Raw genomic sequence first — 17243 nt, forward strand, 5'->3', positions numbered from 1 at the left:
AGGGTGGGAGGTGGGTAGGGGGTGGCGCGGCTGGAGAGCCCCCCGGTGGACCGGGTGTTGTTCCAGAACCTGGGCGAATCTCTGTGGCCGCCACTTTCCCGAGAACCATCCCCAAGGCCTTAGTCCTGCGCCGCTCCCGCCCACACCTCCAGGTGTGTGTTCCCCGCCCTTAATTACTCTTCTAAATTTGTAGTTTGCACTTGCAAAGTTACACTGGGAAAGCGGAAGAGAAATTTATAATCATGGATATGGAGAACTAGGGGAGCACAGTCACACTTGCGTTGGTCTGCAGACCCAGGCAATCGAAAACTCAGAAATGGAAACGTGTGCACCTTTCCGGCAGCAAAATTGACTCTGCGTTCTTTGCAGCCTCGACTTGAAGGCTGCGCTGGGAGAAACTCTGTGCCTCCGGGAAAGTTTGGAAACGGAACTACGGGAGAGGCCAGACATCGGGGATTTTGCGGGCCCTGCGATGTCTTCCAGAGCTTTTCAAGTGGGGAGAGAAGAGCGACAAAATGAAAATGCAACGTATAGGGGAGCCCGCCCGAGTCCCGCAAGTTGTCGGTCGCAGAGGTGAGCGCGGGAGCGGGTGGCGATGGGGATCCGGAGCTGGAGGCCGTGGGTCTCCAGCCGCGGGTGGGTCCGATCCGGGTGGGGGGCGGTGGGAAGATGATGAATGGGAGGCTTGGGCTACCCTCCGCCCCCGCCTTGCAGGCGGGGCGGGGAGTCCGGCAACTGGATGGGGGAGGAGGAGCACAGAGGGTAGGGGCTCTGGGGGCGTCGCGCCAGGTAAGGGAATGAGCCAGGGGGAGGGAGTCGGGGGGTGTGGGAGTTGCTGACTTGTGCTACGTGGAGCCTGCAGAAAAGAAAGAAGGCGGAGGAAGAAGGGGGCTGGCGTCCGCCCTGCTCCCGCGGCCCTCCCTCGGCGCCCCCCTCCCCCGCCGCCCTGCCAGCGCGCCAAAGCCGGAGCAGTCGGGGCCGAGCGGCGGCTGACGCTCCCGGAGCCGCGACGCCCCTGTCCCCCAGCGGAGCCTGCCGGGATCTCGGGCGGCCTGGGCCCCGGCGCCGCCGAGCCCTCCCCGGCCTCCCGGCCGCGCGCGCGGGACCCCGGCGGGGTGGGCGCAGGGGGCGGCCCCGCTCCGGGCGACGGCCGAGGGGCGGGCGGAGGGCCGGGCTCGGCGGGCCGCGGGGCGGGGGCTGCGGGGATTGACCGCGCAGCCTGAAGCCAGCCCGGGGGCGGCGGGAGCCGGACGCGCGGTGGCGGCGGCGGCGGCGGCGGGCGCAGGTAAAGGGACAGGCGCGGCGCGGGGTGGCGCGAGGGGACGGTGCCCTCTGAGCGCTGAGCCAGCTTTCGCCGGGTCCCTTCCGCCGCCAAACGGCGCGCTGGGATCGCGCTGTCCTGCGGCAGACGGGCTTTGTGGCTGTGTGTGTGTGTGTGTGTGTACGCGCGCGCCTGTGCCGGGTGTGGGTGGGTGTGCATGCTCGCGGGCCGACCTGCAGGAGGCGAGGCTCTCCTGGCCTCCCCAGCCAACCAGTTGATCGAGCCCCGGGAGGGAAGTGGCCGCAGCCGCCCGGGCCGCCGGCCCTCCCGTCTCCCAACCGGGTCAGCGCTCCCCGGAGCCCACGCTGTGCCCCGTGCCAGCGGCCGGGACCCGCCCAAGTGACACGTAGGTGGTCTCCGGTTACCTGGGTCTGGGTGGGGGCCCGAGCAGGCAGGCGGGAGGCGCTCGACATTACCCCCAAGCCGCGTCCCGGTGGACGTGGACCGCCGGGGGTCCCCGCGCCCCGCAGCGCCGAGCTTCCCCACCACTTGCTTCTCACCGGCCACGCAGCGGTCTCTCCCCGCCTGAGGACTTTAAACTTAAGTTTCTGTCCGGACGCCTAACAAACACGTTTATCAAGTAACTGGGGAATTTAAGGCAAGGGAGGGACCTGGCTTTGAGTTGGTGGTTTTGAAGTAAACGGGCTCGTTGTGTGTGTGTGTGTGTGTGTGTGTGTGTGTGCCCGCGCGTGTGCGCAGGACTAGTTTGTTGTGAATGGATTTACCCATTTATTCTTGTTTTTCTTTGCTGCCATTTGGACTTTGATGTGTAAGAATGACGGTATCCAGGACTTGTTGCTGCCTTCAGTCTGGGGCCTGAGATTGCTGCTTTCTGCTGCTACTTCTGTTTTTTGTTGTTGAAATCCATGGAGGTTTCGTAAATGTGGGTTTCCAGCGAGCGCTGGCTTGTTAAAGTTTCACTATAAACGCGTTGTTTCCCGTTGGAATAGATACATATTTACAAACATGAATCTTGAAAACAGGTGACTGCAGTTATGAGAGCAAAATCCTCTTCGGGCTTTAACAGTCCGTGTTTTTCACCTATTTGCATAAGTGTCGTTTGCCCAGCCTAAGCGTAACTGTGAAGCAGGAGGTCTGTTATTCAAAGCTTGCAATTCGGGTTAGAGGGAGACCGTACTGGTTTAAAACTGCCAAGTTCATTCTCCTAAGAAACTATTCCCTTGTCAAATAAGAGTAGTAAGCCTCAAGGAAAAAGGGTGTGTACTGAAGTTATGGCTATTTGGACCGAATTAAATTGCATTAACACACACATGCATAATGTCATCCATTTGTTTCTGCCCTTGATTCTCCAGTTCTGGGGAGGCCAGAGCATATTTGCCCCAAAAGCAAAATTGTGAGTAACGATCGGCATTGTTAAGGCTGCATTTTTCTTGATACCATTTAATTTGAGGATAAAGAAGCCAAGTAGCCAGAGAAAGAGGTAGTGTGTGGCGGGAAGGCCGGGCTGAGGGGCCAGGCAGGAGGACTGGGTTATCATAATCTGAGCCCACAGACACACCACGTCCCCTAGCGGTGCGACTTTAGCCGGTTAGGTCAGCTGGTCCTCCTTCTCGGTGTCCTCATCTGGAAAATGGAGGGGTTTGATCATCTCTGCTGTCCTTCCAGCTCCCCCCCCCATAACTACAAACTGGAGGGTGGTTATCCCATGTTAGAACGGTAGGAAGAGAGTAAAGGGAAGTGTCAACTGTTAGTCTGGGAGGTAAGGGGGAGGGCAGGAAGGCCAAGAGGGTTGAGGAAAAGCAGCAGTGGGAGATGCCTGGAGGGAGAAGAACCTGGAGGTGGGAGTCGGTTCTCCCCTGTTTTTTCTTTCCTCCTGCACAAGGACAACAATAATACCACCCCACCTCACCCCAGTCAGTCGTCCGTTACCCATATTATTTATTAAAGTGGGTGAGCTACTTAACCTTAAAATTGACTTGGAGTCTGTAGTCTGACCTGCCCAACTTCCCATTTACATCGTTGTCTCTCAAGAGGCGAGCTGCTGCCCAGTGCTGAGGGCACTCAGTGGGTCTCAGAAATCTCTGCGAGTGATGGGAAAAGTTACCAGAGATGGGAATGTAAGTGGCAGCCCTTTCAACACCTGAGTTTGAAACGTCTGTTTTTATTTGAAGCTAATCTTTTCCGAAAAGTAATTTGATTTAAAAGAAGATTTTACCACAGACTTCTCAAGGCTTTACTGAATCTGTTCTGACTGTTAGACCTACTGGAAAATTCAAAGCAAGTAAAACTCTCACTTGCTAAGTCTTTTTGATACATAATGACAGTCAGTCTGAAGTTCATGATTTTTAGGCAGGAGAATCTTATTTCAAATGCTTAGTAAGGAAAGTTGCAACCTGGGCGGAATATACTGTATCATTTTCACTGGGAAGCTCTAAGTGTCCAAATAACAAGACCTGAAATTTAATTTGAGCTCATGATTTTGATATCTGTGCTTGATGTGTGGCCTGCCTCCCTTTTCTTTAATTTTTTTTTTTTTGGTACCTATATGCATACACACTTGAGGAACATGATGTATTTTAAAAGTGAAGTGTGATGTGATAAAACTTGGTTTAAAGTCTGAAAGCTTGCTCTGGCCTTGCTAACTCAGCATCTTATTTGGTTTCTAGTGTTTACATACCACGCTATGTTCCAAATCCCTGTAGTGTTATTTAGCTATCTCATGGAGAGCTATTATGGATGCCTTAGAAAGTTGGGAGAAAAGGAGGAAATTTTAATTGGATAAGCAGTTACTGAATTCCTTCGACAGTGGCAGATACAAGGATGAGAAAAGGGAAGCTCTAGAAAGAGCTGCAGTACAGAGGGAAAAGATGCAGCTAACTTCAATATATAGCAGCTGGGTTGCATAACTAAGTGGCAGCTGTAGAATCCAAGAAACTTGGCATGCCAGGGAATGGAAAATTAAATTCTGTCTCTGGGGAAGACTTCACAAAAGGGACTTGAAGGATGAAAATGATGTGTCTCTTAAAAGATGAATGGTGGGGAGTGAACTATATAGTTGGAGTCCGGGGTAATGAAGGCTGGAAAGATACAAGGCGATAAATTGTGGAGACCTTGGCTGTTATTTTAAGGAATTGTACTACCTAGGGACAGGGAGGGGGAAGTATGGTTTAACCCCACAACGCAGGAAGACATTGAGTCACAAATACTGGGCATAGAGAGGGCTGAAATGATTGAGAGGTGCCTGGGCCCTGATTCCATTACATACCCTCGTAACTCATGCCGAGTGAGTTTCAGGGCACTGCTGCCAGCTTATCCAGATTATAGAAAGGTTACAGAATAAAGAATATGCAGTTTCTTCTCCCATATTGCCCCCAAATTGATAGTGGCCTTTTGAGAAATTTAATTTAGTGAAAATTAATGATGTTACTGTGTTACATCTGGACCTTGTGAGGCCCTTGAAGCATGTAGGTTAAAATTGCTCTCCAGGCTCAGAGCTGACCAAGAAAGCATTTTGTTTTGTTTTTGTTTAGGGAAGGGCCTGCTAGTTAATGCTAATTGAAACGTGAATCTAATGGCAACCGACATTCTTGACTGTATTTATGTTATACATAGTATTTCACAATGGTTGAATATTTGCAGCACAGATGAGAATTATTATTAGTTTAGAAATGGGGTTAACGCCCTTGTAAAAGGTAAGGGGGTGATGTTGGGGAGAGGGGAGAAGCACCCTTGGTGTTGCAGTGAGGGCTGACACAACCACGAAGATCCTTTATTAAGTTTAACCTCCAATAGAAGTAGCTTGCCCAATGCTGTAGATGAATACTTCTCTGACAACCTCCTTTCTGGTCATCTGCCTCTTTTGTTGTTGTTCTTTCCCCTAACTCTCCAGAGCGAAGGTGTATAGGTCATTATCTCTCAGACAGGAAGAATCTCTGTGGGCTCCATTTGCGAGAGACTTCCAGCAACTCTGGAGGTTTCCTCTCACACCGCAATACCTCTGTGTCAAAGGTGGGAGTGGGTGGCGTTTCAGCTGCATGTCAAAGGTGGAGCTGATTTGAGTAAGTCTTCTAATTGCCTTCGAATCTGGAGGTGCTGGGCTAACAAGGAGACAGATGATGAAAGGAGATTAGGTCAGCTGCTTTTTACTGTCTTCTGAATACAATTTGAATGAATGATCCTCCCAGCAGTTTGTTTTATCTTCTGCAAGGGAACTTGGGTTTGGCACGTTTAATCAATTAATTAAATTAGTTAAGTTGAAGTAACTCAAAGTTTTTTGTTTTTTTTAGGAGGGGGAGGGAGAGTGCTGGTTTTGGTGATTTTATTTAAATTCCCTGGCTTTTTTTTTTTTTCCAGCAGGTTGGTATGATTTCAAAGTAATGTTGTTGTTACTATTATTGACCTGGGGGTGTGGGGCAAAGAAAATTGTCTCAATCCTTGGATGTTGGCTCCTGTCATCTGATCAGTACTGTAGAAACTTCAACTTTGAAGTTCATGTAACATTCAAATTTCTTTCAGAAATGAGAGGACTATTTTACTACATGCGTGGATTTAGGCTATAATTTATTTGATTTTTGTGGTACTGTTTTTAAAAAAAAGTGATGTAAGGACAGGGCAGACTCTTAACTTTAGTCCAGTGCTAAAACAAATACGTGTAAGCCTGAATGAGGTAGATCAGGTTGTGTTTGTTTTATTTAATATGGAGATAAAGGAAAGGGGTTTCAAAACCAGCCTCTTTCTCTGAAAGAGAGAAAGTTGGACTAATAAAACCTGGTTATAGATCTCTTTGGGCTGGGATTTCCAAGGTTGAAACTGTTGTTAAAGGAACTTTTGTTCATTACGGCCATCATGTGTGCCTTGGCTTCTTAAGGTTTAGGATTCACTATACAGAGAGGGCTACTGTGAACCATTCCTTTTTAGCAAGTTTTCTTTTTTCCCATTTTCTTAAATCTCAGAACAATAGACTGGATTCGATTTCATGTAAGTCTGCTATACTCAACTTTCTTCCTCTATGTTTAAGTGGTTCTTCTTGACCAATCCCCAAGCTGCCTTCATTCTGAAACTTGGCCCTAACAGAAGGATACTCCTGGCTCTTTGGAAGGAGAAATGATTTGGTGGCAGAGGAAACAAGTTCTGTTCTACCCCTAGCAGCACTGAACTGACCGCCTGCTATAACCCAAGCATTGTGCTAGGTGCTAGATGGAGGCAGGGAGTGGGGATGAATAAGGCAGGATTCCTACCCTCCAGCAGGAGCTGAGCTTACAGACATATTAACAGATGATGATTGCAATTCAGTGTAACAGGTGTGACGAGGGAGATAAGCTCAGGGCACTGTGGGAGCACCAAGCAGGGGCACCTGACCCTCGGGGGCATGGGGTGGGGGTGAAGGTGAGGGAAGGCTCCTAGCAGATTAAGATCTGGGAGGAACCTAGGAGATAAACCAAGAAACACAGAAGAGAAAAAGGTGATCAAGATAGAGGGAATCAAGAGGCTTTTAATTTCCAGTGTTGTTATTGCTGAATGAGTCAAAGTTCCATTCTTTTTATATCTGTAAAATAAGAATAGGCACTGATATTATCTGGTTGCTAATTCTAGTTTTCGTTTACTTGTTCCTTAATCTTTAATTTGTTCATTTATTCCAGATGCAGTAGATATTTGTTGCATACCTACTAGGTACTGGGGAACAGTAGGAAACAAGACACGGAAGGTCCCCTCTCTCGAGGAGCTTGCATTCTATCATATTATGTTCATGACTGAAGTTCTTTTGAAACATCTTCAGATATGGAGCATGTTTGTTGAGTTTCAACTTTAGGAATGTTTTCTTCAAACTAGGCCCAGTGTTTTCAGGTCAGTTCGCTTTTCTTAACAAGATGAGAAGAGATGGATCCTGGTATTCTCATTTTCGTTTTATAAACTTGAAACTTTTTTGCCCAGATTAACCTCTTAGTTGTCAAGTCTAGAGATAGACATAACTGTGTCTTATCTGTAGCCCTGGCTTGCTTCCTTCTCATTTCAGATATTCTTACTTGTGACCCAATTTGTGTTTGAGGTTCTATATTCAGTTGATGACTTGCTTCCTAGAATAATCCAAACCTAGCCTTGGTGGGAAGTCAGACCTATTTTGAGGTCACGCCACAGTGAACTCTGCTTCGTTAATGCATTTTACTCATCCTGTTTAAGTCACTCGGGTATGAGCACAGTGGAAAGTGTTCTCACCAGAAGAAGATAGCTGCATTCATTTATAGAAAGATGGGGGTTTTGTAATGATTCAAATGATACAGATGTGTCTAAAGTAAATGTAATATCCCTCCGCTCTTTCTAGCTTACCCATCTGATGTAACCAACCCCTCTGTCAGGAATTTGTTCCATAGCCTTCCATACTTGTACTTTTGCTTATACAAACCTAATGTTTGTGTTTATATATATTGATGCATGTGGGGTATGTGCCTGTGCGTGCATGTGCTCTCTCTTGCCTCTTTTCGTTTTAGAGAGGCTGTGATTGAGGTTGCCACCGTGGGCCAGACGTTTGAGGTCCTAGGAGCCTGCATGGCTCTTCCTGAATCGGTGCAGCGTGCTATGAGGAATTCCCTGGCGGTCCAGTGGTTAGGACTCCACGCTTTCATTGCAGGGGGCACGGGTTCAATCCCTGGTCGGAGAACTAAGATCCCACAAGCCCTGTGGCCGGCCAAAAAAAACCCCAAAAACGAACAAAAAAAAAGGGTTCTTGTCCCAGAGATGGGAAGGTTGGGCTATTATGAATGGGAAACAAGAAAACGATTTCCAGCTGCGTGACAACCAAGACAACAAACATCATTGCCCCAGAATGTTATTTCCACCAGGACTCTGCTTCATCCGGGTCTCTGGCGAGGGAAGGAGGGGCATTTAGAAGTACGGGGTGGGTATCTGCGAACCTTTTGTTAGGTGCAAAGCAAGGCAGCTGGGGAAGGCCTATCAACTGCTTCTAGAGCAGAGCAGATAGGGGGAGTTACTCATTATAGGCAGGTTTCATTATGGGAGCATTAAACGAGGCCCCCCCAGCAGTCGGCAATCAGCAGATGATAAGGATGGAGAGTTCTTACCCAGGGAGAAGCACAGCCGAAACAGAATCGCCTTTTGTTAAGGGGCTGCTTTGCCATCTGGGACTATGATTTGTTGGGAGAGGGATTATTGTCATGTCGAGAAAAGGAGGAATTCATTCTGTACCCGGTATTTATTATAATTCCACAGAGAACTGCTTGCTTTCTTTCTGAGTAGACACAGAGACCCAAAGGTTCAAAGGCTAGGGCAGGATGACTTGGCTTTTCCAAATTCAGTAGGATCTGTGCTCTCCTCCCTTTATCTGAGACCCTGTCAGTTCAGTTTCATGCAGCTAAAATCTCTGCACGCTTATGAGATTCAGTCCCTGCGCTTGGCTGAGGACACCACAGTAAAAAAATTAAAAAAGGAAAAACAACCACCAAGAAAGTATGGTTCCTTGCTCTCAGCCAGCTCCTAAACATGGAGAGTCATGGATACAAATGCCTGAGATCACGCAGACAGTGATAAATATTGTAAACTGAGGTTTAAACAAAGTCCCATCTGAATATCTGAGGATGGAGAGAGTGACTCTACCTTGGAGTAGAGGAAAGATTTGCAGCAGGTTTCTGGCCTCAATGGGCAAGTGGGCTGAGAAGCTCATTCCGTGCAGAGGAGTCATAACGAAGGCCCGGGAGCTGCATGTGAGTGATGGGTTACAATTTGTGGCCGAGTGGCAGTCTGCTTTGGGTCAGTCTTTTTTTTTTTTTTTTAAATTAATTAATTTACTTTTGGCTGCGTTGGGTCCTTGTTGCTGTGCGTGGGCTTTCTCTAGTAGCGGCGAGGAGGGGCTACTCTTCGTTGCGGTGTGTGGGCTTCTCATTGAGGTGGCTTCTCTTGTTGCAGAGCATGGGCTCTAGGCGTGTGGGCTTCAGTAGTTGTGGCACGCGGGCTCAGTAGTTGTGGCTCGTGGGCTCTAGAGCACAGTCTCAGTAGTTGTGGTGCATGGGCTTAGTTGCTCCACGGCATGTGGGATCTTCCCAGACCAGGGCTCGTACCTGTGTCCCCTGCATTGGCAGATGGATTCTTAACCACTGCGCCACCAGGGAAGCCCTTTGGGTCAGTCTTAAAGGGCCAACAGAAGGGTGCAGGGAGCTTCTGGGGACAAAAAAGGGCACGTCGATGCCATTAGCAGAGAGCAGGGGCATGAGACTATGAGGATTGTTTCAGTGAGGCATGCTGGTTTTAGACATGTCTAAAACTAAAGAGGCAGAGATTTTCAGCTGGTAGCTGGAAATTTGAGCTTGCAACTTAGCTGAGAAGCTAAAGCGTGGCAGTATTTAGGAGTACTTGTTATATGTCAGAGTAAATACCAGTGAAATTTATGTGATAAGCTGGAGAGAAGTTTTAGAGTGAGAAAAGTGATATATACTCAGTGGGTTTTAAAAAATTATTTTAAAAGATTTTCTCCCAGCTTTATTGAAGTGTAATTGACAAAACTAAGATATTTAAAGTGTGCAATGTGATGATTTGATATCCGAACACATTGTGAAAGGATTCTCTCCCATTGATATAAGTACTAGGTGTCTTAACAAGGACAGTTAAGTCATATTTTGATTCTTCAGGTACTTTTTCTATCCAGCAGGTGCTTAAAATAGTTTTGTAGGTTGTCAAACATTCAGTGAACATCCACCATGGCTTCTCTGATGAGGTGGTCCTGGTATGATACAAAGGAGATGGAGTTTCAGTTTGATGTTCCTTTGAGATGAATAAAAGCTTCCGAAAGAATCCGTTCCAGCAAAGGAAAAAAAAATCCTGAAAAGAATTGGAAGATTCTTGGTGATTTGGGGCCTGAGTGGAGTTGCAAATATAGTTTTAGTTTACTGCTGTACTAACAGCATTGAGTATCATATTACTGTCATCACTGTAATAAAAGACAAGCTGAAAAACTTCTTAGCCTAAAGCCCAGACTTTGAGAAACCCCAGCAAGTTTGCCATGGGGGTTTATAAACTCTGGTCAAGTAAATTTAAGCTTTAATTGCTTGATGAAGGTTAAAAATAACATACAGTAGAACTTTGCTCTTTACCTGGTTAAAAAAAAAAGATCTTTTCCAGTTAAAAATATATTTTCATTTCAGGGAATGATATTGGCATGCCTTCTTGCAGTAAGATAGAGCAAAGATAATCTGTTCTCAGCCTTTTTCTCTCTACGCCATTATGATTCTTTAAAATTATACTCATTTCCATTTGAAAGTTGTAAAAACAGTACATGCTCATTTTGGAATCTGGAAAGTCCAGGAGACTCATCCATAGTTCCACTGCTCAGGGATAACTCTTGCAGTTTTTAAAATATTTGATCTTACTGAATATTTATAGCATTTTGCTTTGTATCATAAGTACACATGCCATTAAAATCTTTTACATTAATTTTCCATTGACCACATGATAGTCACAGTATTTAATATGTATCATATTTAATCATTTCCTATCTCTATTTGCTTCTTTATTCTTTTAAGAGTTTGTGCTTCTCTGCCCATCTTTAGGTACTCATGTTCCCAGAGTTCTATCCTTACTTTAAACAAGAACCATGTATGGACTTATCTACAGAGTAGACTGTGGTTTCTAGCCCTTTGCCATCGACTGTACCCTCTTGCTGGAATGCTCTGTTTCCAGGTATCCATATGGTTGCTTTGTCATCATTTTCACGTCTTAACTCAAATGTCACCTTCTTAGTGTGGCCTTCTCTAATTATCACTACATTTAACATTGTATAACCCTTCCCATTTACCGAGCTTGCCTGATATTTTCTTCTCCATTGCATTTATATTGTTTTTACTTCTTTGATGAGGGAAAGTATTAATTAAAAAAAAAATTCCTGTTTTATTTACTGCTGTTTTCCCAGTGTAATACCCTTAGGGTAATACCTTGCACGTAGAACTCAAATATTTTGAATTAAAAATTTGTTTGAACTGAAATTTTTTGAATAAAAAAATCAATATATTTACCATCTCCACATGTTATAGTAAATAAGACACAGTCTTGACTGCGTGAGATTTACAATCTAGTGAAGGAGACAGCCTCTGAACAAGTAACTCCAAGTGTAATTGGAATTAGGGAGGAAAGCAGGGTGACCTTGTCTGCGAGGGTGAGGAAAGTTTCTCTGAGAAAGTGGCATTTATGTGGAGGCTTGAAAGGTGAGTTCAAATACGTTAGTGAAACTGGGAGGTGAGAATAGAAGAGGAGGGAGACATTGATTAAAGAAAAAGATGGGCTGATTTGATGGAGAAAAAAATCAAGAAAATAGACAAAACTCTGGTTCTCACTTCTTGAGTTGATATTAGGTCATTTGTTTTCAATGAAAGAGTAGACATTGATCAACTTTGTTGTCATCTTTGACGTACATGACTTTATTTTCATTGATTTTGAAATAATGAGCAGTGTTTTATTTTAAATTTTGAGTCAGTCATTATTGAGGGAGGAGGAATTTTCATATAAAAGTCTGAAGGTGGCAGTTAAAAAACTGAAGATAGCTTAACTTCTATGTCTTGTGCTAATATAATCACTAAAAATTTAAAACAGTACAGGGAAAGTAAACATTTTTGTTAATACCTGACTTTATCGGGAATGCAACTAGCGGCTCAGTATGACTTGGCTGAATATTGCTTTATTGTTTACATATAAACTTTTGCATAAATTATTGGTTTTATTTATCATGGTAATTAAGTGAGGTTTGTACAATTTTTACTTATTGTCTATTAGGGATTTCTGTGCCCTGAGGATTGAAAAGAGCATGGTTTCTACAGATGACAAGTGCAGATATGTTTACTAACTCAGCCACTATAGTAATATTATTCATATCCTCTGTGTCCTGATTCTGTACTTGAGCTGTCACAGACTGATAATAATGGTCCTTTAGTCTCTCTCTACAAATGGGCTTTTGTCAGTTTCTTTATAGCAATTTCTATGTGTTAACATAATATTAAATGCATAAAGATTACTGTTAGGCCTTTATTATGCTTATCAATATAAAATAACCCTTTATGCATTTGGAACTACATGCTGCTATTTTTCCTGATATTAATGTTGCCAGTGTTTTCTTCTTTTCTTTGTCTAAAATAATTTCACTCATCCTTCTGATTTTAAACTTTTGGTGTCTGTCATTTTGTTTCATATATTTTTGCTTATAAGCAACATTTAATTGGATTTTAACATACCTCTCAAAGGGAAACTTATTCCTTTAATATTTATTGTTATGGCCAATATGTTTGACCTTAATTCTTTAAGTTTTTTTTTCTGAGAGGTACTATGAAAAGCACTGGTTTACTTCTTCCCACCAGTATTTAGCTTCATGGCCTCAGATAAATTACATAATGTCTCTAGGACTACATTTTTTATTTGTAAAGGAACAACATGCATACATAAATTTTCAATTAATCCTTTAAAAGTGCCTCGCACACTGAACAAATTAGCTGACATTATTATTATCATTGTTGATGGATTGAGTCATATGAAATTGTTATTTGACTGCTTTTGACCTATAAAAATGGCAGTTTCCTACGGTTCAATCTAATATGCTTTCTGTACTTTATTTTCTGTCTTTTTCTATGTATCATTTGTTTCATATATATAAACTATTTTTAAATGGCCAAATCTAGTTTTCACTTTACTAGTGATTATCTTTGTTTTCCAAATACATTCATGATTCTGTGTTTCTCTGGTTCCCAAAGTCAAAGAACTGAATAACTTTTGATCCCACTCCTCCCACTCTCTGCACAACAGAGAATTTAGTATGCCTTTATTTTTTTTGCCTTCTTGCCGCTTCTCAATTTCCATCATATTTATATATATACACAATATATATATTTCAGCGTATAGCTTAAATTTTAAGTATAGACTTTAGACTTTTGTATTCTAGTTTGTAATAAAATCTGCAGCAGTATTTTGTGTGTGTCTCTAGTTAGTTTTGACCCTCATTTGCACTTGGGGTCCCCTTGCTTATGCTAGTTTGAAAGGTGCCTCCCATGTAGTTGGGGCATGTCCTCATCTTTATCTGGCCAGTTGTATCTTCTGCGTTCCTGAGTTAGACTCAGAATTTTTTCTGCATTCTTCAGAGCATCTGACTTGTTGAATTTCCAAAGGTGCAGCGTGAGTCTTTCAGATTCATGTGGTTCAAGAATTTTCTTTTTACCCATCCTTCACAGAGTTAGTGGAAATAATGCCTAGATTTTGGCTTTTCCCTGCCTCTTTCTAGTACTGCTGCCAGTTTTGCCATTTTGTGCACCTTTTTGAGCATTTTGGTGGGAAGTTGGGAGGAGTTGTATTGGGACATTCAGTTCAGTGGCTTTCCAACTTTTTGGACCATGACCCATAGTTAGAAAGGGTCATATATATATGAAGAAAATGACAGTTTCATGCAGCTTACTACATATAATAAACATGATCCCCCTTCCCCATTTCTGTTATAATCTGTTCGTTTTCATTTAAAAGAAGTGTTGGTCATAATTTAGAAGTTTTGAAAACACTGGTCTGGCTGTGAAGGGTGGTTTGAAAAACACTGATCTAGTTTGTTGCTGTTCTATGTGGAATTAGGGTTATTCATTCTTCTACAGGTCTTTATGATATGCACGGTACCAGTTCTTATGCTAATAGCTGGACTAGAGTGGGGAATAAAGCAGTGATCATCACTGGGGACATGAAACAGAGTCCAGTGGGAAGGAGGATATTGACCAAATGAGCACCCAAATATATATGGACAAACGTGATGAGTGTTACAAAGGAAAAGCACAGGGAGTTTCAGAAGAAATTAAATGGGGAACCTCATCTGACTTTGGGGTGATACAGGATTTCCCTAGGGAAGTGACATTTGATTAGATCTGCAGAATGAGAAGGGGTTAGCTCAGTGAAGGGTCAAGGTGGGATGTGTGCAGGATTGTAGAGTCATGGAAGAACTGAGTAATGTAAGCAAAATAAAGTACTGGAAGTGAACGACAGATGGAAGGCAGACCTTTTTGTTTGATGAGTTGGCATTTTTGTGATACTTAGTGGGCCTTCCTGTTTGTGGCTTTTTTTCCACTTGACAAAAGTCAAAGAGGAATAGAAAGAATGTTTTGGGGGAGGTGGGTGCCAGTGTGTTTGAAGCAGTTTTGTATTATAGCAATTTTGTGTATTACTAAATAATAATAGCATTTGTTGCAGGTATGCTCTGCAGTAGAAACTGTACAAAGCTCTGTGTGGATGTGGAGAAGTAGTTTTGGTTGGATTAAAAAAAAATCCTGTGTAGTGTAATTACCAATCTAGTAACTATGCATAATTTGTGAGAAAGTAGAACACTGAAGTTAAGTTTTAGTAAGTGGAGATCTGATGACTGAATGAGCATTTCATAGCTTCTTAGTGATTTTTTAAATAATGGTTTGGAATTATTGCTGTGTTAGGATTTTTATTTTTTATTTCCTTATTTTGTCATGATAGGGCTTTAGGGTTCATTCCCCTGCCCCCTTTTTAAAGCTGGGTGAAGAGTTCTAAAATATTTTAAATTGGATATCCATAAATTAAGTGGACTGATTGAGACTAAGTAAGACAGGCGACCATAATTCAAGTGCCAGTTTCCCCACCGCTGTCCATGGGGCCTTTGACAGGACCCACCCTTTCCAGGCCTCAAGGTCCTTGTCTTGAAATAGAAGATTCAGAATAATGTGCACAAATCATTCTGTCCATCGTATTATGCAGTGACTTCATGCTTTTTATTTTCAACTTTGCTCTGGCTGTTTCACCTTCAAAGAATTGATGTTCTTGTGCCACTGAGCTAATTTAGTCTGCCAAGGTCAAGCTAAACATGGGAGAACTCCAAGTATTTGCATCCTTGGGAGGCTCAGGTGGTACAAACATCTTGACACTGGACACCAGCACTGATACTTCTGGAAACACGAAGAGTGGGCAAAGGTGAAGACTTTCCTGAGCAAATTCTTGAGACTTTAACATCATAGTTTGTAGTTTGCCGACACTTGAAATTACATTGGTTTTTAACTTTTCAGATTCAGTGAGGGTGAAAAAATCATTATCTTAGGTTTATATGCTGGATGCTTGCTTTAGGGGAAATGTGTAGTATCTAAATTGTTATACATAATCCACATTTTATAAAAACCCGTTGAACAGTAGTGATGTTATATCAAAGAAATTTAAAGGGCTAAGGAATCCCGTGGAAGACTAATTCAGTTATAATGACTATTCCAAGTTTAAGGAATATTGGACAAGGATTGGGTTTTCTGTGAAAGGGAATGAAAAGTACTTGGCAACTCAGCTTTTCTTACCAGTGTGTTAAATCAGTTGATTAAAATACATTAGTTTTGGTAATTTCAAAATAATTTTCAGTCTTCCAATTTCACTGACAAGTACTTTATTTTGCTTGTTCTTATTTTTGAGGAAAATATATTTGAGGAAACAAAAGATAAGATTCATGCTTTTTCTTTTTGAGCACTACCTAATTCCTCATTCATAATAAATATTTATTCAGGAAGTCCAAGTAACTGTGGGTATTTTACTTAGTGTGTTTTGGTATTGCTTCATCAGCTTATATGCCTTTATTTGCTGTTGAATATCTTCTCCTTAAGCTGATACTATGTGGAAACCTAGCCAGGACCTCAGGCTCCCCGTCTGGGACAAGGCAGAGGCAGGTCACACAGGCGGTGTTTGGGATCAGGTTGGGCATAGGTCCAGGCACGTAATAGGTATGGATGTTGCTCAAGGCTGGTTCTTAGAAGTAGGTTGGATTAGAAGGGGTTGGAGTCATGGGGTTAGGTTAGGTTCAAGGCTGACAGAGCCAGGAAGATGCACAGAGTGTTCTCATGCACCACCTAGTATTTTAAGGCAAGGCATTCCGGATAGCCCTAAGAGAGAAGCTGTGTAGACAGAAGTCTAAAGCTCCCTGAAGGAATTTTCTTTTCAGAGTTGGGAGCATCAGTTGACCATCTCTGCTTGTTCAAGGGAACCTGGATGCTCTAACAGGGCTTTGTCACCGTTACCTCGGGAAGCGCAGTCCCCACAATCCTCCAAGCCTTTGGGCACCTCAAAGTGGAGGGATACAAATCACAAGTTTTTATTTGATTCAGGGATTAGGGACCTTGTTGAATACCTTCTTAAGGAGCGTGAATCAGCCCAGGTTTCATGTCTGTTCCTGCAAGAGATTTCCTTTAAAACAGATTTAACATTCCATTAATTTTGGGGAAAATAAGTATTAACCCTGGCCAGTAGTTGTTATGACGGAGGTTAGTGGACTGTTTTGGGCTTATTTTAATACAGGAAGGATGCACAGAATTTTTTACCTACCCAAACCCCTTCCTTTTTCTGTTTTCATCCCATTTTGATGGTGGAATAACTCAGCTGGTAGAAAAATTTTCAGCAAACACATATTAAAGTATTTAAAACTGTCCAACTCATCTAAAAATACTTGTTTTTATGTAAAACACTGTTTAGAGTATTCTTAAAAAAGTTTTAAAAATTACTTTTGAAACCACATTATGGCAATCTTTAAATAAATCACCTGTTCATATTTGCAGTTCCCCAATGTAATATATTTTTCATTTAATCATGTTAGTTTTATGGTCTGTTCCCATTATGGTCTGTTTTATGATGTAATTCTACCTAGAGGTAATAAATGTGTTTTTGTTTCTACTGACCAATTTCTACCTATTGCTATATGTGACAATATAGTCTGAATCATTATATTTTTTATGGCTTAATAGTAATCCATTAAGTTGTTAAACTATTTTTCCTTCAACTCTTGCCCTATTTTTGGACATTTAGTTTTATTTCTCATTTCTTTGCTATTTTATTTTATTTTATTTTTTGCTATTTTAAAAAAACACTGCACCCAACAACTATCTATATAATTTTCTGAGACTAAGAGTGAGATCACTAATTTGAGAGTAGTATCATCTGGTTTCTAAGTAGGTTT

The 17243-nt window shown here is 42.8% G+C and overlaps 1 protein-coding gene across 3 annotated transcripts in view; it reads left to right on the plus strand.

Moving 5' to 3' along the window:
• Window positions 1-235: 235 nt before the first annotated feature.
• The window catches only part of LPAR1 (lysophosphatidic acid receptor 1), a 152905-nt gene continuing 135897 nt past the window's right edge, over window positions 236-17243 (plus strand). Inside the window, exon 1 of one of the 3 annotated variants that reach the window (XM_061201047.1) lies at window positions 236-573. The gene's annotated coding sequence lies outside the window, so the exon portion shown is untranslated. Of the gene's footprint in view, window positions 574-1223; window positions 1286-1549; window positions 1668-17243 lie in introns of those variants that run through there. The other 2 variants (XM_061201045.1, XM_061201046.1) reach the window with 2 other exon arrangements.

Source organism: Eubalaena glacialis, chromosome 9 (genome assembly GCF_028564815.1).
Source record: "Eubalaena glacialis isolate mEubGla1 chromosome 9, mEubGla1.1.hap2.+ XY, whole genome shotgun sequence".
NCBI lineage: Eukaryota > Metazoa > Chordata > Mammalia > Artiodactyla > Balaenidae > Eubalaena > Eubalaena glacialis.